This window comes from Petromyzon marinus, chromosome 51 (genome assembly GCF_048934315.1).
Source record: "Petromyzon marinus isolate PM22_M1 ecotype Great Lakes invasive population chromosome 51, UKy_Petmar_22M1.pri1.0, whole genome shotgun sequence".
Classification (NCBI taxonomy): Eukaryota; Metazoa; Chordata; class Hyperoartia; order Petromyzontiformes; family Petromyzontidae; genus Petromyzon; species Petromyzon marinus.
The window spans coordinates 4,685,798-4,708,489 of NC_133717.1; positions in this window are offsets into that span (position 1 = coordinate 4,685,798).

Here is a 22,692-nt window from a genome sequence, read left to right on the forward strand (position 1 = left end):
CATCCACCGGATGGGAGCGGCAGAGTGGGGAACGTGGGGAACGTTGTCGGCGTGGTCCACCTCTTCCTTGCTCCCCACCACCAATGCTGACAGTGCACATGCGGGACCCAATCGACTCCCCATCAACGGAGCATCGCACTCTCAGGGGGCTCCGGGACCTGTGTCGTGGGGCCGCAGGCTTGGTCGCTGTCCGCTTGTCAGGGTCTGCACACACAAGAGGGGGTGTGGGGGTGCGGGGCACAAGAGTCTCAGTTTGGAGGTAAGAATGCGTGAATCAGGGGCACCCCGGTGGCTCGATGTTAACTACCTCGCCAGTGATAGAGGATATCGTGGGTTTGATCCCAACCCTGATGCCTGCATATTTGAAGTTTGCACGTTCTCCCCGTGGCCACGTGAATTGTTCTCCGGGTCCTCCGATTTTTCCCTCCACATGTAGAATCAAATTGCGTTTCGATTATTTGGCTGTTATACATTACCACACGCCGATAAGCCAATTCTTTGAGCTATCATTTGTGGCCAGGTCGAAAAAGAGCTTTATTGCTCAGTGGGCTTCAGTTTAGAATTTACACGAAGGAATTCATGGTGGCGCAGAGACGCAATTAACTGTGTGTGGGGGGGGGGGAGAGTGAGAGAAGGGCTCGTGAAGATGGAAGGCGGCAGGATTGCAGCTGGGCAGGAGGAGGCAGGGAATTGGCTGAGGACTGGAGGGGAGAGATTTGGCAGGAAAGGAGGAACCGTTTGGAAGGTTTGAGAAAGATAATATATCAAGGGGGGTGGTGCAGATGCGACCTCAGGTACGGGTACAGACGGCCTCGCCTCATATCTCTACTCCACATACTCTCCGAACTTTCCCGTCTCATCTCACTCTACTCCACACTCTCCTACCTCACCAAATTTCTATTCCATTCCACTCTCCTAACTCTCCCGTCTCTACTCCACACACTCTCCAAACTCTCCCATCTCATTTATCTCCTCCACACACTCTCTGAACTTTCCTGTTTCACCTCTCTACTCCACTCACCTCCAAAAACCACCGTCCGCATGCACAGATTGTGCTTGTGGTCCATCTCCATCGACCGCTGTCGCTTGGCAGCGCTCTCCTCCTCCTCCGGGTCACGACCTCCTCGCTTGCGGCGCCGACCCCCTGCGCAGCAGCACCCAGAGATGTACCACCACTGCGTCTCACTCTACCTATCACTTAGAGGTACCATCGCGTCTCCCTCTCTATCCATCACTCAGAGGTTCCACCACCGCCTCTTCCTATACCCATCAGTGAGAGGTACCACCACGTCTTCCTCTCCCCATCACTGAGAGGAGCCACCACCGCGTCTCCCTCTACCAATCACTGAGTGGTACTACCAAGTCTTCCTCTACCCATCACTGTGCCCCCCACACAGCTACCCCCCCCCCCCCGTTCTCTCGCTTGTGCTATGGGGCCGTCCATAAATGACGTCAAGCGATTTTGGACGATTTTAGACCCCCCCCCCCCCTCGTCACAAAAAGTCAGACCTCCCCTCAAATATGATGTAACAAAACTCTGCCCCCCCCCCCAAATTATATTTCCATTTTGAAAATAAAACATGCTTTAATCGCTTTAAACTATTGTCATTGTAGTGCGTATTTAATGTGGCGCTGCACTCAGATGTTATAGGAGAAAACACGTATACAAAACTGAGGCTTTGGAAAGCTTAAATTTAGCATAAAATTCACTTGAAAATATTCAACGTCTAACTAAAACTGCAGATGTTCAGAATATATTGAAATTATCTTATAATCATAAAATATAAAAAGTTATTATAACTATTAAAAAAATACTTTAAACTTTGTGGTATAACAAAGCAAAATGTAGAGTACAATTATAACAATCATATATTCATTCCACAGAATGAAAAACCCTGGTAGAATCATTAGAATCAAAATGTTTCATAACAATCATTAAAACAAATTCAAAATGTAAGCTTCTCCATTCTCCCATGGAAAAGCAAAATGCTCCTTCATGGAATAAATAAAAGGAGACATTAGTAAATTTAAATAATCAAATAGTTAATAATGAAAATTAATAAATAAAAATTTGTGTTATAACAATTCCATATTTATTTAAAGTGGCGCATTTTGATGTGACGTCACATTTCTCAAACCCACCCCACCCCCCCCGTCACACATCATCATAGTTTCATAGTTTATTTATTTGTTATAGCCCTGTGAGCCATTCGGCTCTTGAATCGGGTGCAACCTCAACAAACAAAAAACATGAACAAGAAAACATCTTAAAGTGATTATGTGACTGTGCAAACAGAAAATCCAGGAAAAAAAACAATAAAAATATTCCTGAAATAGCACCGTACACCAACGCTGTGTGCAAAAATCCCAGTGGGATGCAAGTCAAATAACAACAACAACCACAAGACAACTAAGATTAAGGCCATCAGTCTAACTCCGTACTACAATAAACAAAAACATGGCCAAAAACAAAAAAACGTTTTCGAAATCACCAAAATAAAAGCCATAAATGCAATGTAACAGTGATCATAGGGACTGTGACCGAATTTTTAACAATAAACTACATAAACAAATTATAACACCAAAATCTAGAGCCATATTTTAAGGCCACTGAATAGCAGTGGCAGCTAGGGGTGTACAACTCCTCTAGAGCAGTTTTGAGTGAAGATCTCATAGGTAGTGATTCAAGTTGAAGTTTATTGGCAATAGCATTCCAGACCCACATGCACATGTACAGTGCTGTCAATCCACTGCTCAATGAGGGGTGCCTCATGCCAGTTGGGTCCTGGGGCTTATCTGACCATACATCACCACTGTCTTCATTTCGGGTTGGTGAAGCTAGTGCGCAGAACTGATTCAGATACCACTCCCCACTGAGGTTAGCCACGGCTGGGAATAAAACTCAGGTCGACAGCTTGTTAGCAGTGTGCACCGGCTAAGCAGTGAACACCAGTCAACTGGACAAAGTTCACCTCGTGAGTATCATGCGTTATTCCGATCAGACACTTGCTACATAGTTTCATAATATTAGACAAGCAACTCCCATGACTGACAAGAGTGTAGTGGATTGACAACGAGCTAAATGAAAAACAGCTACTACTTAGGTTTTAGCAGTTGTTCTGTACAGCTCTCTGACATGTTTTGTGTTATACTGCATATTGTTTGGCATGTCTTGACGTTTCGCTCCACGTGCTTGGGATGTTCACATGGTAAAACCTGAAAACGCAGTGTAAAGCTATGAAATAGCCAACCTAGAGTTGATGAACGAATTAATATGCACGTGTGTAAGGGTGTCTCTGTGTCTGCACATGTGTACCTCCCTCCACAATTCTCCAGATAGTTCAGCAATTGGTGGGCCCAGCGTCGGGCCAAGCTAAGGCCTGAGGCTGTCTACACGCGCTGGGAGCAAGACATGGATCGTCACAAATGTCTGACCCCCCCCCCACTAGGTGCTAGACGTCATTTATGGACGGCCCGTGTTTATTTTACACGAGTGATGAGTTAGCCGTGTGTGTGGTGTGTAATAAAGTTTATCGTGTACATATTTTACTGGACATGTTGAACAAGAGCTTCATAAAATAATAAATTGATAAAATAAAATAACAATAATATTCTCACGACGTTTCGGCCACAACACAAGCGGCCTTCATCAGGTGAAGGGACGAGACTGTCTGGAGCGCTGTCCTCCAGTCTCGTCCCTTCACCTGATGAAGGCCGCTTGTGTTGTGGCCGAAACGTCGTGAGAATATTATTGTGTTATTTTATTTAATCAATTTATTATTTTATTCTCATTCTACGTGACTTTACCGAAAGAACCAAAGAAAATGAATGCTTGCAGTCACGAAAGCTTTAAATCGAAATTTAAGAGCTTCATAGCTCATCGGATTTTTCCAGGCTAAAAAAACTGATTCTGATTTATTGGTGAGCGCTACGGCAGGTTGACCACACACACACAAACCTTGTGAGTTGGTCTTCATCGTAGCGCTGTTGATGTCCTTCATGAAGATGTACATCTTTATAAAGAAATAAATCCCTACAAGACGCGATGTAGAAGCAGATTGAGCTCCGCCTCTTCGGAACCAGCGGCTTCTGTGGGGACGGTGGACTGCTGAGATTGACGTCACGTCCAACGTCTTCGCGTGACGTCACTACCGGTCACGTGGGAGGCGCGCGTCTGTCACATGACCACGAGCTGCCTGGCCGGGATATCCAGGGCTGGTGGTCTCTAAACACGAACGCGTTCGTCAATCACTCTGCGGACTTAAATGGAAAATACATTACACATATAAGAGGCGAAGTTATCTTGCAGTAGCTCCTTATTTGATGAGTTATTTATTATTTATGTGCCATCACCAGGTAATATGTAGCGATATTTCTGGTGAACTCAGCTTCAAATGGGTGCCTAGTGCGGTGTCTAAACATCGCCATTGGGGAGACAAAGGCGGTCGGGCGTGGTGCTGGCCCCTTTGTACGTGCAGCCTTTTAATAGGTGATCGCAAACAGCACTTGCCCCAAATGTAAAGGCTTTGTGTGTGTGGGGATCGGTAGTGTAGAAGGACAGGGAGAGATACAGAGTGTGTGAGAGAGGGACGGGGAGAGACAGAGTGTGTGAAAGTGCGAGAGATGGACAGGGAGAGATGCAGAGAGAGTTAGTTTTAGAGAGAGAGACAGTAAGTGATGTAGCAGAGAGTGCGATTGACAGAATGCGTGTGTGGGAAAAAGAGAGGGACAGAGAGTGTGCAATGTGATGGAGAGTGTCTGTTGTTGAGACAGAGCGTGAGACGGAGTGAATCATTGAGAGAGAATGAGAGAGGGACAGAGAGTGTGTTTGCGTGAGAGGGAGTGACACAGACACAGAGAAAAAGCGTGTGTGAGAGTTTGTGAGAGAAACAAATATGGGGAGCGGTAGTGTAGCGGTTAACGCGCTGCGCTACCTGGCGACCCAAGTCCCGATTCCCGCTCACGGACAACACCAGTGACGATAATCTGAACCGGTCCAGGACTTGCCCTAGGGCGACTCAGCCTAAAACGAGTACCTGGTGGGCTGTAAACATCGCCACTAGGGAGACAAAGGCGGCCGGGCGTAGTGCTGGCCACCCACTCCCTCGTGTGGCGTGTCGGCCTTCATGGGTTCTCACTAACAGCACTTCTCCCATTAATCTGTTAAGGCTATACGGGGGATCTATGTTGTTGAGAGAAACATGAATAGTGGGGAGCGATGGGGTGCAATGGTTAGTCCGCAGCGCTATAAACCCAGCAACACGAGTTCGATTTCCGCTAACACCAGTGACGATTATCTGAACCGATCTTGGGCCTCCCCAAGGTCGACTCAGCCTCAAATGAGTACCTGGTGTGGTAAGCATCGCAACTGCGGAGACAAAGGCGGTTTGCCATGGTGCTGGCCATCCAACACCTTGTGAACTCTTCCGGCCTTCATAGGTGCACGCTACGAATAGATGATGCCTTACCATCAGCCCCACAAACACAAAGCACCTGCCTGGGTATTTTATTTCATAAAATGCTCCATACCTGGGTAGTGTGATTATGACTAGCTCCTGTTTTGGGAGCCCATGCCTCAATACGAATCACTCGAGCGGCAGTATATTTTCATTATCTGCATAACGCTGTGTGGAAGGAACTTGGTCTATCACTTCAAAGCTCTGGGTTTTCTCCACCACAGTTGTCACTTCTCTAAGCTTGCTAAATGTGGAGCCCTCGAATGGAATATCTGTGCCGGTATTAAACATTCAGGCTAGCCTGCCTACAATCTATCCTGGGTTTAACCAGACGATTGTGTGAGCTCACAGATCCTTCAAAGATCTGGATGCATTCCCATCATCAGTGAGCCCCTCTGTCAAGCGAGGGCTGAGTTGTCTGCGTCATATATCCTGCATGCACATCTACGGCATGCCGAATCAGCTTCTGTTTGACTAGTTGGGTCTAAACAGGTGTGGCACAGGCTCGAAAAGAGATGGACTGATGTGGCACAAGACGATTTGGAACTGATTGGACTCGTTGATGACTTGTGCCAGCAGTGTCAAGATCGGCCCCTGCGGCGGAGGTTTTGATAGAAAGTCGTATAACTTTTTATAAGATCCCTAATCTCAAGATTTGACCAAAAGTCACCCAGGCACACACATGTTATACTTTACACATTTTAAATCTTTATTCACCAGATTACTATTAAGCATACATCGATTTCCAAATGCATTAGATAAATTACGGATTGCTGTGGCAAATAGCATGTCGCTTTGTGTGAATCAGTTTTTAAAAAGAAAGTTTAAATTTCATAAGAGCAGCTTTCAGTCTTTCACATTATGAAGGATCATTGCCATTTTCAAACCCCAACTAGTAAACCATCTTACCCAATCAAATATGCCATGATTTTTGGAATACCACAAAAACAGTTAAAATGTTTTTTTTTATATTTCCATAAAGTATTTTCTTCATTACATTTTCCCATAGTTTTCTTATGCACACTATGACAATGGTTTTGATATCAGGCCATTTACACAGAGGCATCTTAAGTAACTTTAATGTGACAAGCGAATTGCATCACAAACTTGTTTTTTTTGCAGCCTCCTTGTGCAAAACCACTCTTTTTTATGTAGTTATTAAACCAAAACTCACAAACTCATGGGCTGTGTTGACCAGGGAAGGTGAAGGTAAATCACCGATAACCTTGCCATGGACACACTCTTAGACAACCTCCATGAAGGACGTTCTCCCTGTGGAACGCATCATCTCGTCTGGATGCGCCGATCATTGCAGTGGTCCCCTAGAAGATCTATAGATCGCCTGAGTACCCCTACTGCTCAACAGCCATTGCAATTAATGTATGAGAGACGCGAGTTGATGGCACAGGTCAAAATATAACAAATAAATGCATCGTATATAGTTTAGACAGCAATTAATTTTGCTGTCATGTATAATCAGGTTGGGTCAAATATTTTAGACAGTCCATTAATTGTCCATTGTGTCAATGTTGACAGAATTAAGCAACATTGAAAAATATAAAGTTCTGTATTCATCTCCTGCCAATGCCAACAATCACCCTTCCACCTTGGTCCAGTGGTTTTAACATCATATGCATTTTTGCTCTGCCAGGCCCCATTACAGGTGTTGCAAAACCAAAATACCATGTAAACAACTATCAGAGTTGTCTGATTTGACCCAAAACCTTTGTTCATCTATTGACTTGCAAACCTTGTTACATTCTGGTGCAGTTAAAATATAGTATTCAGCGATATAAATGAACATTTTAACAACAATTTACAATGCGTTTATTTTTTACATATTGATTGCCTGCATCAATTATTTTGATTTACAGTTCCCATCATTAATATCCATGATCTATAGTATTATATCGGTGCAGGATGGTATAATAGACTACTGCATGTTCTGGTGAATCCAGTCCAAGAATTTGGTGACCCTGCTGTAAACACCTGGCTGGTAAGCCCGTGCACAGCCATAGCCCCAGCTGGTGATTCCAGAGAGGTACCAAAACCAGCGGCCGTTTGAGTCCTGGCAAACCAAGAGACCCCCAGAGTCTCCCTGCAACAGACACACACGACACCAATGTTAGAAGTTGACTGACGAACAAGGAGGCCTGATGGAGCGATGATTACAGTGATCCAGTATAAGCAATGGCATGTCATGATACCAAAGAGGGGATGTCAAAAGGCCCGATAATTAGGTTTAAATGTTCAATGCAAAGAGCAGTACAACTGAGGCCAGCTTGAAATGTTCAATGGGACTGGGATCCTGAAGGAGGACATTGTTGTTGAAGGTCGAGTTGATGTTGGCCCACCCACGCTCCTTCCAGTAAATTGGTACCAAAATGTGTTCATGAATTGATTGGAGAAGTTTGCTTTCCGAGTTCCCCCTGGTGGAACATAATTGAGCCCATAGTCGTCATGTGCTCCAGATGGTTTTTAGGCAAGAGAGTTGCATATTCTTGGTTCTTTCGGTAAAGTCACGTTGAAGGGAAACAAATAATAAAATATATAAAACAATACAATTCTCGCATATATTTTAGTTTCCCTTCAACGTGACTTCACCGAAAGAACCAAGAATATGAATCACTGCAGTCACGAAAGCTTTAAATCAAAATTGCATCTTGTTGGTTGTTATGGCAGCTCACTTGGCAGGTGTCCACCCCTCCTTCGAGGTACCCTGCACACAGCATCCTGTTGGTGATTAGAGATGGGCTATAGGCCTGCGGCCCTGGGGTGACGCACGTCTTGAAGATCTCTACTGAAGCCTCCTGAAGCTGGTCGGGTGTGCAGCCTGTTCAGGACAAGAATTCGTGTTGGAAACCGTGTTTCAGTTCCAGTTATTTATTTACTTTGGTATAGCCCTGTGAGCCATTCGGCTCTTGAATCGGGTGCAACCACAACAAACAAAAAAACAAAAACACGAACAAGAAAACATCTTAAAGTGAAGTACTATATTTCATCAAGACTTAGATTGTGGTACATTTAAATGTTAACAACATATCACCTGTATATCAGCTTAATGCCTATTACAGATATTCCTCGAGCACCAGAGAGCTCTGCTACCCGACTGCCATCATTATTCCAAAGGATTTTTACAAAAAAATGTTTCCGAACAAAAATTTGAGCCTCCATTAAATCAAAGGAATTGTTCAGTAGAAGAGATGTGTATATTATATTTGTTTTTCATTATACAAACATTCCCCCGAAATAAAATAAATGTTCAACTATCGATTATGTTTAACTTGTGCCGTCGGAAAATAACATTGCACCGATTCATACATTAAAATCACGATACATGCCTTGAATCGTGGGCATAGCAATGGATTTTTTGATATTTGTATATGTTGTACATTAGAGGTGCTACATTTAACCCAATGTAAACAACTCAAGGGTTGTAATCCTGAGTTTAAACAGAAGGGAACTGCTTTCTATGAGAAGATCGATTTTATTAGAATGTTAATCGGGTCGTGTGGAGGCTCAAAACATGACAATACTGTGGTTGCTTTGTTCTTACCCCATAGACACTGAGCTATGGATACTAAATAATATCTCAAACTATGCTCTATTTAGTGGTCAAAGTATCTTCTGAAATCACGTGTTTTCCCAGGTTTGGAATATTTCACCTATGGACTTACCACCTTCAAAATTTTTCCCCAACCAGAAATGAAGCATGATTTCCCTGGGTAGGGAAACTTCTGAAAGCGAGGTGGGAGGCAAACTGGCTGTATGTAATCGATGAAGGAAATAAGTTCTGACAGCTCCATAAGAGCAATGTCATAGTCATGGCTGCTTCCGTTGTAGCGCTCGTGGATGAGGATTCTGTTGACGCTTCTGGCCACGACAGTTGAAGCGCTGAGATTGTTCTGAGAGTGCAGGCCCAGGTATACCGTCCAGGTGTTTGGGTTGTTACTAGGGGGGTAAATACACAGCCACCACAGTCAGCATAAAATAATATAGGGCATTATGTTTTTTTTTTTACCAAGGTAAGCCTCATTGAGTCTCAGGACTTTTTCAGGAGGGTCCTGCCAAGTTCTTTCGGTAGGGGTGATGACTGCTGCTCTGTATAATCTCAACTGAGTAATTGGTGTGGGTCAGTTTTACAAGTAAGCAAATTTGGACTGTGGCGCCGGCACGCATCACGATTGCAAGTGCACTTCGAAAAATCATACCTGAATGTGAAAAAAATCTGAGATGCTTCATCCCTATTCCACTTATATTCATAACTCTTTCTGCAATAAAATTCTACAAAAATATCTTCTAATGGTGTTGTGATTCATTGTGTGAGTGGGAGCAGCGGTGGTTCATTGGTTAGCACACTGCACTTACGAACCTGTTGACCCACGTTTTAATTCCCCAAGCTTGATTCCCAACCACAGATACAGTTATTCGTGACCAGTGTGGTGAGGTATGGCCGAACAACACCCCATGACCAACACGGTGTGCGAAGGCCTTCATCCCAAAAGCGGTCTGTTAAAGGGCTGCAAGTTGTGATTATCAAATTTGTCTGCTGTGTGTGTAACATTTAACACAATGCATCCTTTTAAAGTATGACAAATAAAAATAGGATTTACCCTTTCTGGCAATAAAACAGGTGTTAAGATATTCTTGGTGCTTTCTACGTGACTTTACCGAAAGAACCAAGAATATGAATCCCTGCAGTCACGAAAGCTTTAAATTAAAATTTAAGGTGTTAAGATGTTCAAACACGTTTAGCAAGGAATCAAGTTTGTATTAACCACACGTACTTGTGGTGAACATGCAAATAAACTTGCTCTGATAATAATATATGCATTGTCTTTGGCCTACACCAGTGACAGCCTTCTTTAGCACCTAGTTTCACCAGTGACAGACCAGAGAACGTCAAAAGGCGAACAGTACAAGGACAATGCACGTATCAGAGCATTTATAGCTCAGAGTAAAGTGTTCACAATACATGTGAAGCAACAGAAACGCTCACCTCTGGAAGCAATGAGCAGCACTCACAACCCAGCGGTCACTGAAGAGGGAGCCCCCACAGGTCAGTCTGTTGAAGTTGTGCAGGCTCTCTTGCCAGGGCCATTCTCAGAGCCTTGCTTCGTAGCCTCCCACGATCCGGCTGTTCACTCTGCGTTCTGCTACGGGGGATCCAGCCACATTCTGAAAAACGACAAAACACAATTACTTCTATAATACAGTTTTTTTTGGGTTAGATCGCGTAAATATAGAAAAGTCTAGTCAAACCCGCCATCATTAGTACGAGTTGTCACGTAAACAGAACATGCCGATTCATCACTAGTACAGCACACCGGTGTGTTGGAGAGACAAGCCACAACATTTACAATCTGAGTACGACGTTTTGCTAGTAAATCTTGACTTAAAGTTTTCGTGACTGCAGGAATTCAAATTATTTGGGTCTTTAGGTAAAGTCACGTAGATGGTTATTTTCTTTGAACCATCTACGTGACTTTACCGAAAGACCCAAAGAATATGTTTTGCTAGTAATCACAACTAGCTTCATCAGGCGTCAGCCAGATTTGTGGAGAAGTCCACCTGTTTCGTTCCTTATATAGAGGCGTAGATGTGATGACAACACTTGTGCACTCTTCTTGTCCAAGGTGGGGGGGGAGGATTAATGAATCAACGTACATTATGCGTGCACATTATGCGAGCCCATTGATCTGGTACTTCCTGTCCATTGCTTGTACTAAAATAGCCGTACCAAAGACAGCCTTCTTTAGGGTCTAGTTTCACCAGTGTCAGACCAGAGAACGTCAATCATTGTTTTCCATCTTCATAGATTCATCTATCATTGTAATATTTATCAACCATGGTCTATTACTTGCTAGATGAAGATGTCTCTAATACACAAGGATTTACGCTAGGCACTATATTTGGCAAAACAATAGTAGTTCGTGAAATCACGTTTTGAACTTACAATTACTGTCATAAAATAATAATTTACCCATTTTTGTATTACTCACGGAATTTGTACAAGAAGCGCATGAACCAAAGGATGGTCAGTTCATAAACCGGTAAATTAAGAATTAATAAATACCTCTGCTGGCTGGTATTGGGTCAACTTTGTAGTACTCCAAACTGAAGCCATATTCTGAAACAGGAAATGAGAAAACATTTTACGTGAATATCGTGTACAGTACAAAACCTAACACAGTTATAACCGAGTCAGATGTCTTAGCAAGCAGCAACAACATCGCGTACAGTACAAAAACAGTTATAACCGAGTTTAACACGGAGGCTTTTGAGACCAATATCCATAAGAGGTTTTTTGGGTTAGATCGCGTAAATATATAAATGTGTCGTTAAAACCCTCCACCACCCAACACAGCCAACTAGTAAGGGTTGTCACGTAAACAGAACATGCCAATTCGTCACGAGTACAGCACACCGGTGTGTTGGAGAGACAAGCCACAACATTTACAATCTGAGTATGACGTTTCGCCAGTAATTACAACTAGCTTCATCAGGCGACAGCCAGATTTGTGGAGAAGTCTAAATGTTTCGTTCCTTATATAGAGGCGTAGATGTGGTGATCACACTTCTGCGCTCTTGCGCAAAGTGGGGGAGGGGGGGGGGGAGAATTATGAGTCAACGTACATCATGCATGTGCATTATGAGAGCCCTTTCATCTTGTCCTTCCTGTCCATTCTGTGTATTAAAATAGCTGTACCAACGGTAATCCCTATTGAAATATGGTGCCCTTTATTGGCATGCATTTAAATAATGTATTATTTGATTATTCTCTTCCACGCAGCACTAAGGAGGTAGCTATCTGAACGGTTACAATTATTTATAATTCTTTCAATTTCGAAAGATTCTCCAATTAGTCTTGGCCAGTAGTAGCTGGTTTTGACCAGAAGTTCAACATTTTCAAAATCAAATTTTTATTTAAAGCTTTCGTGACTGCAGTAATTCATATTCTTAGCTCTTTCGGTAAAGTCACGTTGAAGGGAAACAATAAAATATATATAAAACAATAAAATTCTCACGACGTTTCGACCATAACACAAACGGTCATGATCAGGTGATGATCACCTGAGAGATCGTAAAAAGGCCATAAAAATAAATAAATAAAACCCTCCGTTGCAAAGGGAGGTTAGCGACTATTTGAAAAATCTCCAGATTGCCAAAGTACAATTCACCTATTTGATGTAACACAGCCGCCCGGGGTCACAAAAAGGGAAGGGGAATTCCAGGCTTCAGGGACCCCCCCCCTCCGTCAGCCCGCTAAGTTGTGACGCCGAGCGCACAAGCGAGTTTAAACAATTGTGCTCTTCTTTGCTATTAAAACAACGGTTAAAGTTCTGAACTCAACTACAAGGATAAGCTAACATTATCAATCCTCACACTCACTCCAATTTAAAACCAGGCCACAATTATAGATTTGAAGCTTTCGTGACTGCAAGGATCCATACTCTTTGGTTCTATTCGGTAAAGTCACGTAGGTAAAAAATAAAATAACAAAAATCACGACATATTCTTAGCTCTTTCGGTAAAGTCACGTTGAAGGGAAACAATAAAATAATAAAATATATATAAAACAATAAAAATTCTTACGACGTTTCGACCATAACACAAGTGGCCTTCATCAGGTGAAGGGACCGTGCTGTCATGAGGGCAGCGTTGGAGTGAAAACAGCCAAGCCCAGGTCGCGTCCTTTAAGCTGTGTGGGAGGAAGCAAAAACGCTTTGACACAGGAATTAGCATAAACATGAGCATGATGTACGTAGGAGGTACATGGACCATGATGGGCCAGGGGCGGGTGGGGACCATGACGGACCAGCAGCGGGGGGGTGGGGGGGGAGTAGAGTGAGTGAGTGGAGTGAGTGATTGGAGTGAGTGAGTGGAGTGAGTGAGTGAGTGGAGTGAGTGAGTAGAGTGAGTGAGTGGAGTGAGTGGAGTGAGTGAGTGGAGTGAGTGCAGTGAGTGAGTGGAGTGAGTGGAGAGAAATAAGCAGTTGTGATTGTTTGGGATACCACTACTTGAAAAAAATATCTTGTACCATTGAAAATTAGTTTAATGTTTGGTTTGATTTAGAACATGTTTCAATGATTGTCTGTGTTTGTAAATCTGATTTACAAACACAAACACAATTTCAACCGAGAGGATGGTTTCAAATCTGATTTACAAACACAGACACAATTTCAACCGAGAGGATGGTTTCAAATCTGATTTACAAACACAGACACAATTTCAACCGAGAGGATGGTTTCAAATTAAGCAATCATTGAAACATGTTCTAAATCAAACCAAACATTAAACTAATTTCCAATGGTACAAGATATTTTTTCAAGTAGTGGTATCCCAAACAATCACAACTGCTTATTTCTCTCCACTCACTCACTCCACTCACTCACTGCACTCACTCACTCCACTCACTCACTCAATCCACTCACTCACTCCACTCATTCATTCCACTCACTCACTCCACTCACTCACTCCACTCACTCCACTCACTCACTCACTCACTCAATCCACTCACTCACTCCACTCACTCATTCCACTCACTCACTCCACTCACTCACTCCACTCACTCACTCCACTCACTCACTGCACTCACTCCACTCACTCCACTCACTCCACTCACTCACACTACTCACTCACTCCACTCACTCACTCCACTCACTCACTCACTCCACTCACTCACTCCACTCACTCACTCCACTCACTCACTCACTCCACTCACTCACTCACTCCACTCACTCACTCCACTCACTCACTCACTCCACTCACTCACTCACTCCACTCATTCCACTCACTCCACTCATTCCACTCACTCCACTCACTTACTCCACTCACTCCACTCACTCACTCACTCCACTCACTCACTCACTCCACTCACTCACTCCACTCACTCACTCACTCCACTCATTCCACTCACTCCACTCACTTACTCCACTCACTCCACTCACTCACTCCACTCACTCACTCACTCCACTCACTCACTCACTCCACTCACTCACTCCACTCACTCATTCCACTCACTCCACTCACTCACTCCACTCACTCACTCTACTCACTCACTCCACTCACTCACTCCACTCACTCACTCACTCCACTCACTCACTCACTCCACTCACTCACTCACTCCACTCACTCCACTCACTCACTCACTCCACTCACTCACTCTACCCCCCCCCACCCCCCGCTGCTGGTCCGTCATGGTCCCCACCCGCGCCTGGTCCATCATGGTCCATACACCTCCTACCTACATCATATTCGTTTTTATGCTAATTCCTTTGGCAAAGCGTTTTTACTTCCTCCCACACAGCTTAAAGGACGCGACCTGGGCTTGGCTGTTTTCACTCCAACGCTGCCCTCATGACAGCACGGTCCCTTCACCTGGTGAAGGCCACTTGTGTTGTGGCCGAAACGTCGTGATTTTTGTTATTTGATTTTTAACCTACGTGACTTTACCGAATAGAACAAAAAAAAACCAGGCCACAATCTACATCAGTGAATCATTACCCATTTATTAATTCGATACTAAATGACCGAAGCCTCAAGAATAGTTCTGGCAGTCAGAGTTATTTCTAAGTCAAAACGAATTCTCTAACCTCAGGACATCAGGAATAAATTAAAAGAAATAACTCATACATAATAGCCCGGACCCTCGGATACAGGCGAGGAGCAAAAGTTAATACAATGTTAAATCACAAATCTTGGGAACAGAAACAGATAATAACGATGCAATGTGACATCAAGGGTTATCGAGATGGAATCAGGCGGAATGGGACGGGATTACACAGCCAAGATAGACTGTGGTCCATAGGAAGGAGCCTCCCGGCCGCCTTTGTCTTCCCACAGCACGGGAGAGCAGGAATTTAACACCAGAGCGAGGGAAATTTATTATCGCGGGGGCCATCTGTACAAACTGTGCTGGACTTAATGATACACACACGGACTACACCCCCCACCCCCACAACGCAGAGTGGGCATCTGTTTTTTTTCTCTCTCGCAAGAGACGCGGAGAGAGGAGAGAGAATTTCAGATTTAAACTCGGCAAGGGACAACGGCAGATCGGAAGAGGACATCAAGCCAGCTCCGAGGCATGGCTTCGAGACATTAGCAATGGGTGCTGTCCCCCGCAGAGTAGAGGGGCGAGGTGATTTTAGGTGCTGAGTTCGGCATGGACCGATAGAGTATCGCTGAAAGGTATTCTACATTCATCCTGATGTTTTGAGTCGCTTGCAGAATCGAGGATTGCGATAAGCTGTATTGTACTAAGCTATCAGAGTTGTGTAAGAGGTGTGCAAACACAATTTTCAAGTTTTGAGAGTGAGCGACAATAGCTCTCGACAGTTCAACAAGGCACAGCTCGGCGAGCGCCAGAAGAGGGCGGCGAGCGGCCGGCTCCAAGGGGCCCCGCGATCAACTGAGGATGGCGAGGCTTGCCGAGTAGCGATGTATCAACGAGCGTGAGTTCAGAGCTGAAAGACGAAGTATCGCTCAAAGACTTTTATTTCTACATCGAATGCCAGCTCCCAGCTGCAGCGCAACCAGCCGCCCGTGAGCAAGAGTGCCAGCGAACCAGCGGCGAGCGTGATCGTGTGCATCTCCACGGAGAGAGCGCGTGCGGCGCAGCTCATCATCCAGCGGCGGAAAGAGCCCGACCAGCCGCCCGTGAGCAAAAGAGTCAGCGACCAGCGGATCAGCTCAGCATCGGCCAGCGGAAGAAGACGGCGACCAACCTGAAGACCAGCCAACCAACGACGCAGAAGAAGACTCTATAACTCGCCCAGAATGGCGAAACTCGCTGTTTAGCGACATGCTACGCCGTGCGATTGCAGCACCATCAGAAGAAGTATCGCTCGAAAAGCATTCCGCTCTGAATCTTGACACTCAAAGGTCACTGCAGTGATAGCTAAGCTGACGAGAATCCCAGCATCAGCCACCAGAGGGCGGTCATCGCCAGAGAGAGCGCCACCAAGCGACGCCAACGGCGAGCACCTTCGCCAACAGCAACAGACGCGCTGCGGGCGCCATCTGCCGACGGATCATCGCGCCTACAGCGCACCGTGTCAACTCGTCCACCTGCTGCGGGGCCGAACTCTGGCCGACCGCGTGAAAGAAGAAAACCCCGCTGTTCGTATGATATGCACTCTGCCCCACACTGCCACCACACCACCTGGCGTCTTCTTGACGCAAAGAATTGATTCCGAACACTGGTCCACTCAACCCAATTCATATCACTCAAGACACACACGAACCATTAAGAAGCCTAATCGTCAAGTACGTGAACCATCAGTGGCCGCGAAGGCGTCGCGGCTCACCGAGTGATGAGAATACGTCTTTTTAAGTACATTCATTTTTTTTGTAATTTGTACTTCCAATCGCATAAATTACCAATAGATTCATCAATATAATTTAAGCCTTTGAAACCTTCGCCACGAAACTCTACGCTCACGGGGAAATGAGCGAGTAAACCGATTTCCTTATCAGACAATCTTGTCCACAAATTAATTAAAGTTCGGCCCAAGTTAAGGATCTCGTGGGAGAGCACGCACACCATCGCACGCCCTTACTCTAAGCCATTTCTTTAATTATATAATCTTGCCGATAAATCTATTTACGTATATTTGTGCCTTAGAGAATAATAATTGTTTAGACTGCCTTTTCGCATGAATATCGTCGGATGAACTTTTAAGGACTTTTTATTCGTATTTTCCGTATGCTCGTGGTACTCAGAGGAAATAATCAATTGTTCTGTTACCCAATTAACAACGTGATTATTGAGGGTTGAAAAGATGGATCAATGAATGAACATCGCCTGTAGTACTGTGCTGACAATTTCAAGTACAAGAATTTGCATATTAGAGTGTTAAGATTTTTGTTTAGAATAGAGCACATGCATGTTTTAACGACTCTCTCTATCACCAATTAAGCTCGCGTTACGCGGTGGAATTAATCATATGTGCAGTTGCCAAAGTGAAACATCGCAATCGTTGATGTTTACTGTGTTGATGGTGTGTTGAAAATTCCAAGCTTGAGTGTTCGCATGTAAAGTTAAGGTTTTGTTTGGAATAAAATTGATCAACGCAGAAGTGGTTGCGTGTTTCTTTCCTGATTTCATGCGTAACAATCTTATTCATAAGAACTGTATTCTGTGCTGCGATCTGAATTTGGAGACCTGACGTAAACACACTAATACATACTCCGTAAATATTACTGCAAGAATAATTGTATTACCGAGGGTTAATACGAACCTACAGTGAGGGAAACAAGTATTTGATCCCCTGCTGATTTTGTATGTTTGCCCACTGACAAAGACATGATCTGTCTATAATTTTAATGGTAGGTTTATTTGAACAGTGAGAGACAGAATAACAACAAGAAAATCCAGAAAAACACATGTCAAAAATGTTATAAATTGATTTGCATTTTAATGACGGAAATAAGTATTTGACCCCCTCTCAATCAGAAAGATTTCTTGCTCCCAGGTGTCTTTTATACAGGTAACAAGCTGAGATTAGGAGCACACTCTTAACGGGAGTGCTCCTAAAGTGCTCCTCTTAAAGGGAGTGCTCCTAATCTCAGCTTGTTACCTGTATAAAAGACACCTGTCCACAGAAGCAATCAATCAATCAGATTCTAAACTCTCCTCCATGGCCAAGACAAAAAAGAGCTCTCCAAGGATGTCAGGGACAAGATTGTAGACCTATACAAGGCTGGAATGGGCTACAAGACCATTGCCAAGCAGCTTGGTGAGAAGGTGACAACAGTTGGTGCGATTATTCGCAAATGGAAGAAACGCAAAAGATCTGTCAATCTCCCTCGGCTTGGGGCTCCATGCAAGATCTTACCTCGTGGAGTTGCAATGATCATGAGAACGGTGAGGAATCAACCCAGAACTACACGTGAAGATCTTGTCAATGATCTCAAGGCAGCTGGGACCATAGTCACCAATAAATCAATTGGTAACACACTACGCCGTGAAGGACTGAAATCCTGCAGCACCCGCAAGGTCCCCCTGCTCAAGGGACAACTGGGTGAAAGTGTTGTGGTTAGATGAGACCAAAATGGAGCTCTTCGGCATCAACTTAACTCGTCGTGTTTGGGGGTGGAGGAATGCTGCCTATGACCCCAAGAACACCATCCCCACCGTCAAACATGGAGGTGGAAACATTATGCTTTGGGGGTGTTTTTCTGCTAAGGGGACAGGACAACTTCACCGCATCAAAGGGATGATGGACGGTGCCATGTACCGTCAAATCTTGGGTGAGAACCTCCTTCCCTCAGCCAGGGCATTGAAAATGGGTCGTGGATTGGTATTCCAGCATGACAATGATCCAAAACACACGGCCAAGGCAACAAAGGAGTGGCTCAAGAAGAAGGACATTACGGTCCTGGAGTGGCCTAGCCAGTCTCCAGACCTTAATCCCATGTAAAATCTGTGGAGGGAGCTGAAGGTTCGAGTTGCCAAACGTCAGCCTCGAAACCTTAATGACTTGGAGTAGATCTACAAGGAGGAGTGGGACAAAATCCCTGCTGGTGGCCAACTACAAGAAACGTCTGACCTCTGTGATTGCCAACAAGGGATTTGCCACCAAGTTCTAAGTCATGTTTTGCAGAGGGGTCAAATACTTATTTCCCTCATTAAAATGCAAATCAATGTATAACATTTTTGACATGCGTTTTTCTGGATTTTGTTGTTGTTTTCTGTCTCTCGCTGTTCAAATAAACCTACCATTAAAATGATAGACTGATCATTTCTTTGTCAGTGGGCAAACGTACAAATCAGCAGGGGATCAAATACTTTTTTCCCTCACTGTAGGTTCGTATTAACGCTCGGTAATACAATTATTCTCGCTTTAACATTTACGGAGTATGTATTCGTGTGTTTAAATCAGGTCTCCAAACTCAGATCGCAACGCAGAATACAGTTCTTATAAATAAGATTATTACGCATGATATCAGGAAACAAACACGCAACCACTTCTGCGTTAATCAATTTTATTCTAAACGAAACCTTAACTTTACATGCGAACTCTCAAGCTTGGAATTTTCAACACAGCATCAACCCAGTAAACATCAACGATTGCGTTGTTTCACTTTGGCAACTACACATATGATTAATTCCACCGCGTAACTTGAGCTTAATTGGTGATAGAGAGAGTCGTTAAAACATGCATGCGCTCTATTCTAAACAAAAACCTTTACACTCTAATATGCAAATTCTTGTACTTGAAATTGTCAGCACAGTACTACAGGCGATGTTCCTTCATTGATCCATCCTTTCAACCCTCAATAATCACGTTATTTGGGTAAGAGAACAATTGATTATTTCCTCTGAGTACCACGAGCATACGGAAAATACGAATAAAAAGTCCTTAAAAGTTCATCCGACGATATTCATGCGAAAAGGCAGTCAAAACAATTATTATTCTCTAAGGCACAAATATACGTAAATAGATTCATCGGCAAGATTATATAATTAAAGAAATGGCTTAGAGTAAGGGCGTGCGATGGTGTGCGTGTTCTCCCACGAGATCCTTAACTTGGGCCGAACTTTAATTAATTTGTGGACAAGATTGTCTGATAAGGAAACGGTTTACACGCTCATTTCCCCGTGAGCGTAGAGTTTCGTGGCGAAGGTTTCAAAGGCTTAATTTATATTGATGAATCTATTGGTAATTTATGCGATTGGAAGTACAAATTACAAAAAAAATTAATGTACTTAAAACGACGTAATCTCATCACTCGGTGAGCCGCGATGCCTTCGCGGCCACTGATGGTTCACGTACTTGACGATTAGGCTTCTTAATGATTCGTGTGTGTGTTGATTGATATGAATTGGGTTGAGTGGACCAGTGTTCGGAATCAATTCTTTGCGTCAAGAAGACGTCAGGTGGTGTGGTGGCAGTGTGGGGCAGAGTGCATATCATACGAACAGCGGGGTTTTCTTCTTTCACGCGGTCGGCCAGAGTTCGGCCCCGCAGCAGGTGGACGAGTTGACACGGTGCGCTGTAGGCGCGATGATCCGTCGGCAGACGGCGCCCGCAGCTCGTCTGTGGCTGTTGGCGAAGGTGCTCGCAGTTGGCGTCGCTTGGTGGCGCTCTCTCTAGCGATGAGCACCCTCTGGTGGCTGATGCTGGGATTCTCGTCAGCTTAGCTATCACAGCAGTGACCCGTGAGAGTCGAGGTTCAGAGCGGAATGCTTTTCGAGCGATACTTCTTCTGATGTTGCTGCATTCGCACGGCGTAGCGTGTCGCTAAACAGCGAGTCTCGTCATTCTGGGCGAGTTGTAGAGTCTTCTTCTGCGTCGTTGGTTGGCTGGTCTTCAGGTTGGTCGCCGTCTTCTTCCGCTGGCCGATGCTGAGCTGATCCGCTGGTCGCTGACTCTTTTGCTCACGGGCGGCTGGTCGGGCTCTTTCCGCCGCTGGATGATGAGCTGCGCCGCACGCGCTCTCTCCGTGGAGATGCGCACGATCACGCTCGCCGCTGGTTCGCTGGCACTTCGAGCGATACTTCGTCTTTCAGCTCTGAACTCACGCTCGTTGATACATCGCTACTCGGCGAGCCTCGCCATCCTCAGTTGATCGCGGGGCCCCTTGGAGCCGGCCGCTCGCCGCCCTCTTCTGGCGCTCGCCGAGCTGTGCCTTGTTGAACTGTCGAGAGCTATTGTCGCTCACTCTCAAAACTTGAAAATTGTATTTGCACACCTCTTACACAAGTCTGATAGCTTAGTACGATACAGCTTATCGCAATCCTCGATTCTGCAGGCGACTCAAAACATCAGGATGAATGTAGAATAACTTTCAGCGATACTCTATCGGTCCATGCCGAACTCAGCACCTAACATCACCTCGCCCCTCTTCTCTGCGGGGGACAGCACCCATTGCTAATGTCTCGAGGCCATGCCTCGGGGCTGGCTTGATGTCCTCTTCTGATCTGCTGTCTCGCTGTCCCTTGCCGAGCGAAAATGTGAAATTCTCTCTCCTCTCTCCGCGTCTCTTGCGAGAGAGAAAAAAAACAGATGCCCACTCTGCGTTGTGGGGGGGGGGGGGGTGTAGTCCGTGTGTGTATCATTAAGTCCAGCGCAGTGTGTACAGATGGCCCCCGCGATAATAAATTTCCCTCGCTCTGGTGTTAAATTCCTGCTCTCCCGCGCTGTGGGAAGACGAAGGCGGCCGGGAGGCTCCTTCCCAATGGAACACAGTCTATCTTGGCTGTGTAAGCCCGTCCCATTCCGCCTGATTCCATCTGGATAACCCTTGATGTAACATTGCATCATTATTATCTGTTTCTGTCCCCAAGATTTGTGATTTAACATTGTATTAACTTTGCTCCTCGCCTGTATCCAAGGGTCCGGGCTATTATGTATGAGTTATTTATTTTATTTTATTCCTGATGTCCTGAGGTTAGAGAATTCGTTTTGACTTAGAAATAACTCTGACTGCCAGAACTATTCTTGAGGCTTCGGTCATTTAGTATCGAATTAATAAATGGGTAATGATTCACTGATGTAGATTGTGGCCTGGTTTTTTTTGTTCTATTCGGTAAAGTCACGTAGGTAAAAAATAAAATAACAAATCACGACGTTTCGGCCACAACACAAGTGGCCTTCATCAGGTGAAGGGACCGTGCTGTCATGAGGGCAGCGTTGGAGTGAAAACAGCCAAGCCCAGGTCGCGTCCTTTAAGCTGTGTGGGAGGAAGCAAAAACGCTTTGACAAAGGAATTAGCATAAAAATGAGCATGATGTACGTAGGAGGTACATGGACCATGATGGACCGGGCGCGGGTGGGGGGGAGTAGAGTGAGTGAGTGGAGTGAGTGAGTGGAGTGAGTGAGTGGAGTGAGTGATTGGGGTGAGTGGAGTGAGTGGAAGGAGTGAGTGGAGTGAGTGAGTGGAGTGAGTGAGTGAGTGGAGTGAGTGAGTGGAGTGAGTGAGTGGAGTGAGTGGAGTGAGTGAGTGGAGTGAGTGAGTGGAGTGAGTGAGTGGAGTGAGTGGAGTGAGTGGAGTGAGTGGAGTGAGTGAGTGGAGTGAGTGGAGTGAGTGGAGTGAGTGAGTGAGTGGAGTGAGTGGAGTGAGTGAGTGAGTGGAGTGAGTGAGTGAGTGGAGTGAGTGAGTGAGTGCAGTGAGTGAGTGGAGTGAGTGAGTGAGTGGAGAGAAATAAGCAGTTGTGAATTTTGGGATACCACTACTTGAAAAAATGTCTTGTACCGTTGAAAATTAGTTTAATGTTTGGTTTGAT